Source organism: Papaver somniferum, chromosome 10, assembly GCF_003573695.1.
Source record: "Papaver somniferum cultivar HN1 chromosome 10, ASM357369v1, whole genome shotgun sequence".
NCBI classification, from domain to species: Eukaryota; Viridiplantae; Streptophyta; class Magnoliopsida; order Ranunculales; family Papaveraceae; genus Papaver; species Papaver somniferum.
In genome coordinates, this window is record NC_039367.1 from 19,912,193 (window position 1) to 19,921,594 (window position 9,402).

At 36.1% G+C, this 9,402-nt stretch overlaps 5 non-coding genes and 1 pseudogene across 5 annotated transcripts; all 6 read right to left on the reverse strand.

Annotated features, from left to right (window-relative positions):
* Positions 1–4,966: 4,966 nt before the first annotated feature.
* LOC113319894 lies at positions 4,967–5,036 on the reverse strand (annotated as a pseudogene).
* A 90-nt stretch (positions 5,037–5,126) lies between these two features.
* On the reverse strand, positions 5,127–5,260 carry LOC113319874. Its single transcript, XR_003345850.1, has one exon. It is a non-coding gene; the product is annotated as a small nucleolar RNA snoR77 (small nucleolar RNA).
* A 299-nt stretch (positions 5,261–5,559) lies between these two features.
* On the reverse strand, positions 5,560–5,647 carry LOC113319819. The gene has a single exon (XR_003345802.1). It is a non-coding gene; the product is annotated as a small nucleolar RNA Z159/U59 (small nucleolar RNA).
* Positions 5,648–5,737: 90 nt separating this feature from the next.
* On the reverse strand, positions 5,738–5,824 carry LOC113319821. Its single transcript, XR_003345803.1, has one exon. It is a non-coding gene; the product is annotated as a small nucleolar RNA Z159/U59 (small nucleolar RNA).
* Positions 5,825–5,938: 114 nt separating this feature from the next.
* On the reverse strand, positions 5,939–6,018 carry LOC113319921. The gene has a single exon (XR_003345892.1). It is a non-coding gene; the product is annotated as a small nucleolar RNA SNORD36 (small nucleolar RNA).
* Positions 6,019–6,381: 363 nt separating this feature from the next.
* Positions 6,382–6,458, reverse strand: LOC113319849. The gene has a single exon (XR_003345829.1). It is a non-coding gene; the product is annotated as a small nucleolar RNA R21 (small nucleolar RNA).
* Between the last annotated feature and the right edge of the window lie 2,944 nt (positions 6,459–9,402).

Below are 9,402 nucleotides of genomic sequence, written 5' to 3' on the forward strand. Positions count from 1 at the left end.
AATCCAAATCCTGATAAATCACCAAAGAGTTATAATGAAGCAAATTAATAAGATGGCCATTAATACTCCATGGACGAGTATCAAAAACTTTTTTCTTAGTATCTTTATTCTTGAATCTAGAATCCATATTATTATCATCCATCTCAAAAACTTTAACCTCTCTAGCCGGGATAAAATCCCACATGAAGATGAGAGACCTTTCCACCATCTTCAAACCCATTTTTCCTTAAATAAAAATCTTCCCAATCATGCTAATTTATTCATCATCTTCTTTGTTATCTTCAATATCATCACTTTGATAATAAACAACTTCCTCAACACCTCCAAGATCCAATGCAGCTTGCATAAATTTGTTGCAAGATCCGAAACAGTAGTAGAACTTCCTTTTTCCATTTGATATTGTGAATTCTTTCGATAAGAACAAGAAAACTCACTGGGATGAAGACTAACAACAGAAATTCCTCTTTTATAGTCCAAGAAACCTAGATAATTTAGGTCAGAAATTGAATTCAAAAAGATATTCATCCTAATATCTCGTAATTGAGAGAGAAATACTGGTTGAAATATTCTTTCCATAGTAGGTTGACGTGTAACGGATTTTCTGAAATTTGAATTTTACTCGAACGCGTCATCTTCCAAAACACTGAGTTACCCAGATGAAAGAGAAAGGTTTCCAGATAATCAAAAATAGAAAAATGAAGTAACACAAGAGCTTCAAAATGCTTCAGAACAACATTCTTTTGTGTCAAAGCCAATTCCAGAGAGATTTCGTGCCTTGGTTATGCAACCAATCCTTATATAGGTCTAGCAAGGAGACAGAGGAATTTAGTTATAAGAATATAGGGTTAGGGGCTGACTCCCGGACTTCTCTAGCATAGGGACTGTGAAGAGATAAATGCTCCTTAGTTTCTAATTCCTCTTCTGCTAGCTAATAGACTAAAGCCTTTACTTGATAAGATAATTTCCCCATCTCAAACTGCTTTCCTCTCTGGTAGAATGATTACTGATAATATTGTCATAGCACATGAGTTAATTGACACAATGAAAAAACTAAGAAACAAGATGGTTGGATGGCTATTAAACTAGATATGTATAAGGCCTTTGATAGGGTAGAGTGGGGTTTTTTGATCGCTTCTATAAAAAGTCTAGGCTTCTCTGATGACTGGTGTGCTCTTATACATCAATGCATTTCCACGGTGACTACTTCAATTCTTCTTAATGGCTCTCCTGCTGAAGTTTACAAACCTCAAAGAGGTTTGAGACAAGGTGATCCCTTGTCTCCTTATCTATTCATTCTTTGTATGGAATCTTTGTCTAGAGCTCTCTATGTTGCTGAAAGAAAAGGTGAAATTCATGGTATTACTGTTTCAAAAACTAGTCCTTCTATTTCTCACCTCTTTTTTGTAGATGATTGCTTAGTATTTGCTAAAGCTAGAACCAATGAAGCTGTTGCTTTAGCCAAAATCATTGAGAAATTCAGTAAGTTTTCTGGTCAGTCTGTAAACTTTGATAAGTCTGGAATAGCATTTAGTTGCAAAGTGCAGGATAACACTAAACAACAAATTGTTGGAATTCTGAATATTCAAAGAATGGTTCTGCAAGATAAGTATTTGGGTGTCCCTCTTTTACTCCATAGGAGTAAGAATGAATCTTTTGCTCCTCTTGTTGATAGGTTTTCAGACAGGCTTGCTACTGGGCAATCTATTTTTCTCAATCAACCAGGTAAGACCACTCTGACACAATATGTCCTAGGCACTTTAGCAAACCATCATATGACTGTTTTTAAAATGCCAAAAATGATCACTGACAAAATTGATGTTGTTCAGAGAGATTTTTGGTGTAACAAAAAAGGTAGTGGTAAAGGTTATTACCCTAAAAAATGGAAAACAATTGCTCTACCTAAAGATTTAGGAGGTCTTAATATTAGACAGTCTGAAATCTTGAATCAATCTCTGCTAGCAAAGCTGGCTTGGAAAATTCTAGAAAATCTTTCTTCTCAATGCTCTTCTATATTAAGACACAAATATTTTCTTGGTTTTAATCCTTTAACTGATGCTTTGAATGAACATGGAAGTTGGGTTTGGAGAGGAATCTGTAAAGGGATAAAAACTATTAGGAATTACTATTGCTGGGAAGTAGGTAATGGATCAATGATATCAATTTGGAAGGATAAATGGATTCCATCATTGAATACCCCTCCTAGATCTAATTTGGTGTCTGCTAATATGCAGTGGGTTTCTCAACTTATTGATAGTGATACTAAGGCTTGGAATCTCCAAATTCTGCAAGCTCAATTTGACAGTAACACATTAGATGCCATTCTTAGAATTAGGATTCCATACAACAGTGTAGATAGAATTAGATGGGTTCCTGCTAGAGATGGTTTATTCTCGGTTAAAACTGCTTATAGAGCAATCTTGAATGACACTACTGAGATCTCTTGTTTGAGAAATACTATAAACTGGAAAGCCTTATGGAAATCAAAACTTCCCATAAAAATTCAACACTTTTTATGGAAAATTTTATATAAGTGTTTTCCTGTCAGAGAAAAGTTTCTAGGCATAATCCTATTGATTCTTGTTGTCCTCTTTGTACCAGTCCTGTTGAATCCTTACAGCACTTGTTATTAAATTGTCATATTACTATGAATGTGTTAAGAACTATTGATCTAAATCTTTTGTTGAATATTCAGGGTAAGGATATCTATAAATGGATTGCTTCCTGGTTTGATAATGATATCCAAGCTAGGCCCAGTAATATACCTCAATTTTATAAATTTTGTTTTGTTATTTGGGAAGTTTGGAAACACAGATGCAATGTTGTTTTTGACAATATACAGGTGCATTGTGCCACTGTTATCAGAAATGTGAATTCCCACATGAATGACTGGTGTAGAGTTCAAACAATGGTGAATATAGGAAATGGGACTGGATATAATGTTATCCCAAGAATATGGAAAAGGGCGGAACCTGATGTGATAAAAGTTAATTTTGACGCTGCGTTTTGTGGATATAACAACAATGCAGGTCTGGGACTAATAGCTAGAAATAATGCAGTTACGTCCAATGGAGCTAGAAGTGCACCAGTCAAAGCATTAGAACCTGAGGAGGCTGAAACATTGGCAGCGTTAGAAGGGATCAAATGGGCTGCAGCAAAAGGGTTTAGGAAAATTCATCTAGAGGGACACAGTCAGAACGTAGTCAATGCCATTAATGGCAAAGCAGGAGCAGTTGCCTGGTTACATAATAACATTATTCAAGATTGTCCGTTCTTGTTAAAAGATTTTGAATTTTGGGTTTGTAGTTTTGTTCATAGAGATGCAAACAATACAACAGATTCACTAGCTAAGCATGCTCTATCTATTTCAGTGTTAGATGAATGGCTAGATATTAAGCCATCTTAGCTGGAAACAACATCGACAGATGATAATCTGTCTATGTGATTTCATCCTAATCAATAAAATCTCACTTTTCGTATTAAAGAAAGAAAAAGTTTCTAATTCCTCACCCCACATAGTACTGTTAGAATTAATATACGTGTATTCCCCTGTTCTAGTTAGGGTCCATCTTAATTGGTCCTGATTTTTGGTTCCATCACCATGGGGGTCTTCTAAAAACTCATGCTCACATTTTGAAAATTAATAGAGTTTTTGTCTTCTGTTTTTGAAAATTTAGAAGGGTTATGAAAATACAGCCGAAGAAATTCATAATTAAAACCTTTTGCATCACTTATAAGGCAGGCATTGATCTTTCCTTTCTTCTTTGCCCAGGGTACCAGCTTCTGCACCACTACGGGTACTTCGGCATACGTGATAGAGAGTCCACCTAGGACCAAGATCCCTACGAACAACTTTATAACGCTGGTGATAGGATCATCACTTAGTTGTTTATCATCAAACGGTCAGGAATTCCTTTATAAATATAACTTCAACTTATTTGGCAGCCAAATATTCTATGGTGAGAGAGTGGATAATTAAAACCTTTTGCATCACTTATAAGGCAGGCATTGATCTTTCCTTTCTTCTTTGCCCACGGTACCAGCTTCTGCACCACTACGGGTACTTCGGCATACGTGATAGAGAGTCCACCTAGGACCAAGATCCCAACGAACAACTTTATAACGCTGGTGATAGGATCATCACTTAGTTTTTTATCATCAAACGGTCAGGAATTCCTTTATAAATATAACTTCAACTTATTTGGCAGCCAAATATTCTATGGTGAGTGAGTGGATAAATTCCAAATTTCCTCACTAAACCTCACTGAACATATGTAATCCATTTTTGTTTCTGTTTCAAATAAAATACAGACACTACACAAACTAGACAAGATAGTGGTTTAGACAAAGTACAACAGCAATTACAGGACAACTATGCAATGCTGGAAACTGGGAAATACCACAAAATCAGATATATCACACAATGCACCAAAACAAAGAACAAAAAAATAATATAAACAAGGATTAAAGGAAGAGAAACAAGTAGACCAAGACAGATTACAGGATTACAACAAGTAATGGAATTACACCTATAAGCAAATGGGCAGAAAGAGAAACAACAAGTAGAGGATTACAACAACTAGGAATAGACGTGAAAGCAAATGACAGGAAGATAGCTAACAAAGAAAAACAACTGCAAAAGGAAAATCTAACAAAAAAACAGATAGGGCTCAAATAGTTTCCTGTAACCAGAGTTCATAAGAAATAAGAAATGGATTTATTTAGAGGCAGTAGATGTCACTTCTTCAAGGCTTTTTCCTGTATCTGCAGACACTGGAAAATGTCTTCCATTATGCCAACGAATCAGGGTAACCTTGGCATGTAATAAGCACAACGATAAAACATGGTTAGATATAAGAATTAAGAAACAATTATGACATCCACAAACAGTTATAATGCTTAATGGTGTCATTTCTATTAGTTAGAGAAATTGATACAAGAAATACATACGATAAAACAAAAACATATTTAGCCTCAGAAATTTGTAAAAATTCTCGTCACAGTTCAGATGGTACGGACAAATTCTAGCATCATTGGCACAAATTTGTTTCTTGTTTAATTGTAATTACCTTACCAAACTGCAAGGTCTTAATTTTAACAATAAATGAAAAGAAAGTGTAAAAGAATAAAATGTACTTAAGCTTACTAGACCAGCTTCAGAGAAATGAAATTTCTCAGCAAATCTGAAGAGCCAAAGAAAATAATTTCCGAGCAGAACAACACCCTCCTTACCATTGTTTTTTAATTCGCAAGGGGGCTGCCTGAATTTCTACTCGTTACTCAGTATCTTAACATTTTACATATACGCATATAAAGAATCTAAACATTAAAAACCATGGTGCTGGCAATTAACCAATGCTCTCACTGTAAGCAGTGCAGATTATTGCAACTACCAAATAATAAACTCCTCGCTTAGTACTTCCATGGAATTCGGCTCAGAACCACAAAAGTTAATCCTTTTTTAAAAGGACATGCTCAGAGTAGAGACCAAACAATTAAGAGATGCTAAATATGATTAGACTTGTAATAAAATAAAGACGAAAAACACTAGTCAATCTTTAAATCTCTTCAGTTCAGGTCTCCATTTCTTTCCGCATAGATTAATAAAACCTCGGAAGAACGAAAGTTTGTTTTGATCATCCCCAGAGACAAGAAAGATACACTAATACTAAAAAACTAGGTGGGACTACAAAACTAAAAATAGATTTCTAGTAATGCATACAAATAGATTACTAATAAGGCCTCTTCAGTTCAGGTCTCCATTATTTTCCGCATAGATAATAAATCTTGGAAGAACGAAAGTTATTTGATGATCATCATCAGAGGCAATATATAAATCTCTTTAGCATTCAAGAACTTAGGTTAGAACAATTCAAGATCCCTCATTGGAAAGATTCAAAACAAGACAGGAAAACTTACATAAAACCACTAGAAGAGGGTTTGAGCATCAGTTTTAAAAAGCTCGATGTTTAAAGCATCAACGGTAATCAGAAACATGTTAATAAATTTCATCATTTGCTCAAAAAGCATTTCAAAAGGAAAAATCAAACAGGATAAAATTTTGAATCAACACTAAAACCTAAAATTGGTATTGATAAATACAAAATTGGTATTGATAAATAAAATGTATGTGCATCTGAATGCCTTAACCGCGTAGTAAGCAGCTAACGCCAGAATTCAGCTCAATATATTATCGGCAACGTACAGCGCTATAAACACTATCGAGTAAGCGTTTCAGAGACTCTAATTTGTTGCCTAATTCTCAACTGAAAAAGAACAAAGTAAACAAAAAAAAAGTGAAATCCAAAGAGATCTAGCTACAGTTCACCTTTCTTACTCTACAAAGACATGGATTTGCAATATAAACATCAAACTAATCATGAAGATCCCTCAGAATTAACAAATCATCAATAGATATCAGTCCACTACTTTAATTTTTGAACATAATCTTCATCGGGATACAAGATCAGCATATGATAAACAAACAGAAAGATTGATAAGAGAAAAACAAACCCAAATGGAAAAAATTCCAGAGGTAAGTGCAGCTAATAAGACTTCAAATAAGCAGCGAGAGGCGAAAGAGGAAGTTGGTTTAGGGTTTCTGGAGGTGGAGCATTTTATAGCAAGGCTTTAGGGTTTAATTTCTACCGGTTAGCAAAATTTCTGGCTGGAGAATGTGACGGGTAGCTCGGTGTCAGAGTTAGATGGGTTCTTAGATGGATGGTCAGGCCCAGTAGGGCCTAGGAAATTAAGTCATCTAGGATGGTGGGATGGAAAAGAGCCATCCATTCAGATTTGTCATAAAATAAGAACCCTGATTTTGGGCATACCAAAAACTTTCAAGGCATACAAAAGACTAGTCTTAACTTGGGTGACCTTATAAGGGGTACCCCATGGGTGGTTTAATTACCTATATACCCTTAAATCCTGTAAATTACTAATCTATCTCTAACCTTAATACAAAAATCTATAATCATAAACCTAAAATCAGTTTCAACCCCTTCTTCTTCCTCCTCATCCTCCACAGTCGAACCCACCTTCTCCTTTCTTTTTTTCATCATATCATCGCCGAAATTTAATCGTCGATTCGTGAAAATTTAGTCGACGATTGAACTCATCTATATAATGGTTCGCCGTAAGCCAGTATCTCGTTCTAATCGAGCGATTGAACAACCCATTGAAGAAGAAGAAGATTTAGAGAGTGAAGAAGAAACTCAAAATCAACCACAAAATCAACCGGAAGAAGAGATTGAAGAAGAACCAACTCCAGAAATGAGAATAAGAAGGTTAGTTTTACAAACCCATCTCGTATTTGATGTTTTTGATTGGTTTGATTGATTTAATTCGTCAAAATCATGTTTCTGCGGCGGTTACAGGGTATGGTTCGGCGCAAAACAAATCTTAGATGTGCGCCGAGCTGTTCTTGAAACTGAACCCTGAAAGTGCATATAAACGGCTCGGCGTATATCTGAAATCCGTTTTGAGCCGAACTTAGTGACACATAGACTTATATTTAGGATCGTCTTATTCGATGGTGTTAGTTTTGTGCCGAATATGTTTTGTGAATTTCAGAAATTTTGCATGTGCGTAGGATCGGCTTGTATGGTAGTATTAGTTTTGTGCCGAATAATTGTTGTTTGAATTTCAGAATTTTTGCATGTGCTTAGGATCGGCTTGTATGGTTGTATTAGTTTTGCGCCGAATAAAGGTTTTGATTCATAAGTCTAGATTCGGCTTATTCGGTAGTATTAGGGTTGCATCGAATATCATTGTTAAAATTTCATAAATTTTACTAGTGTGTAGGATCGTCTTATTTATATGATATCATGTTGCGCCGAATACATGTTTGAGTTCATAATCATAGACTCGGCTTATTAGACGGTATCGGTTGTGAGCCGAATATATAGGATCGGCTTATAATTGTTTTGTGGTATGAGCCGATCCACTCTCCGTGTAAGCTAATAAAAATTTCAAGACATGATTCGGCTCATATGTGTTATTTCGGGTAAGCCGAGCCATCTTATTTTCTTACAAGTTTTTGGCTTTCCAAATCTCTTTGTTGTTCGAATTAGTCTTATAACTTTCATACTTGTGTCAGGACCAATGCAGCTACAAAGAGGAAGAAGATGGAGGTAACACCTTCTACTTCTAAAACTCCCGATCCTAGAGGAGGAGGTAAGAAAAAATTGAAGCGGGAGGTAGAGGAGGAATTTTAGAAGAAGAAGCTGAACAAGTAAGAATTGAAAGACAAGAAGAAGGAATAACTGAAGATGAAGAAGTTGATGATAATCAAGAAGTTCATCAAGAAACACAACCCCAAGGAAAACCCAAGAAAGACAAGAAAGGTAAGAAGGTGGCAGAACCCGAGAAAGAGAAGAACGATGATGATCGACGGATCACTGGTTTACACATTCCTGATGAAGATGACGTAATTACACCTCGATCAGATGGTTTGCCACATGGTCTTCCGGAAGATGGAGGAAATGTGTTGATTGGTTATGCCGATTCTTGGGCGAAGAAAATTTATGAGACTCCTGATCACAACCGTGCAGTCCGAGTATTGAGACACCAGAGGGCAGCGGAATGGAGTCTTGATGAAGAGGTTCCTGAGGTGATTGCTTACGTACAACGCAGTGCTTTATAGCCTATCATCAATCATGGACATAAGGAATATGATAGTGTGTCGGCCTCTGCATTTACCGAGCGCTTTTGTCCAGAAACTTACACATTTCAATTACCTTTTGGAGAGATGGCAATCACTCCTGATGAGGCTAGTAAGATTACAGGCCTTAAAGCAAGGGGTGTAAGTGTGTATGCTGGTTTTTATGACATGAGTTGGGATGAGCTATACAATTTGTACCTGGAATGCCTTGGTTGGGGTTCAATGAAAACTGAGTTGGAGTTTTGTCGATCAGTTAAAGATGTCGATACCGTTTGCATACCAGGTGGCAGAAATAAGAAGAATAAGAAGATCATGTTTTTTAATGGTGTTGGGATTGGGTTATGGACACCTTCAATTTCATGTTTTAATGAATATCTTAACAGTTATGCGCCGAATTTATAGAGTTCGGATTATCCTCTAATGTTAGTTATGCGCCGAATCATTTGTCCTTCAGGTTCGGTGCATTCGATAATCACCTTATGTGCCGAACTATAAACATTTACAGGTTTCGGCTTACACGATATCCTCAATATGTGCCGAACCACGAACAATATTTTAACCCAAAAATTAACAAATTCATGTTCGGCTCAGAGATAATCATATTATGTGCCGAACCTTGAACATAAGAGGTTTCAGCTGATACGATATTCTCCATATGTGCCGAACCAGTAACAATATTTCAACCCAGAAATTAGAAAATTATGTTCGGCACATACGATTTTGGATACGTAAGCCGAATTAGT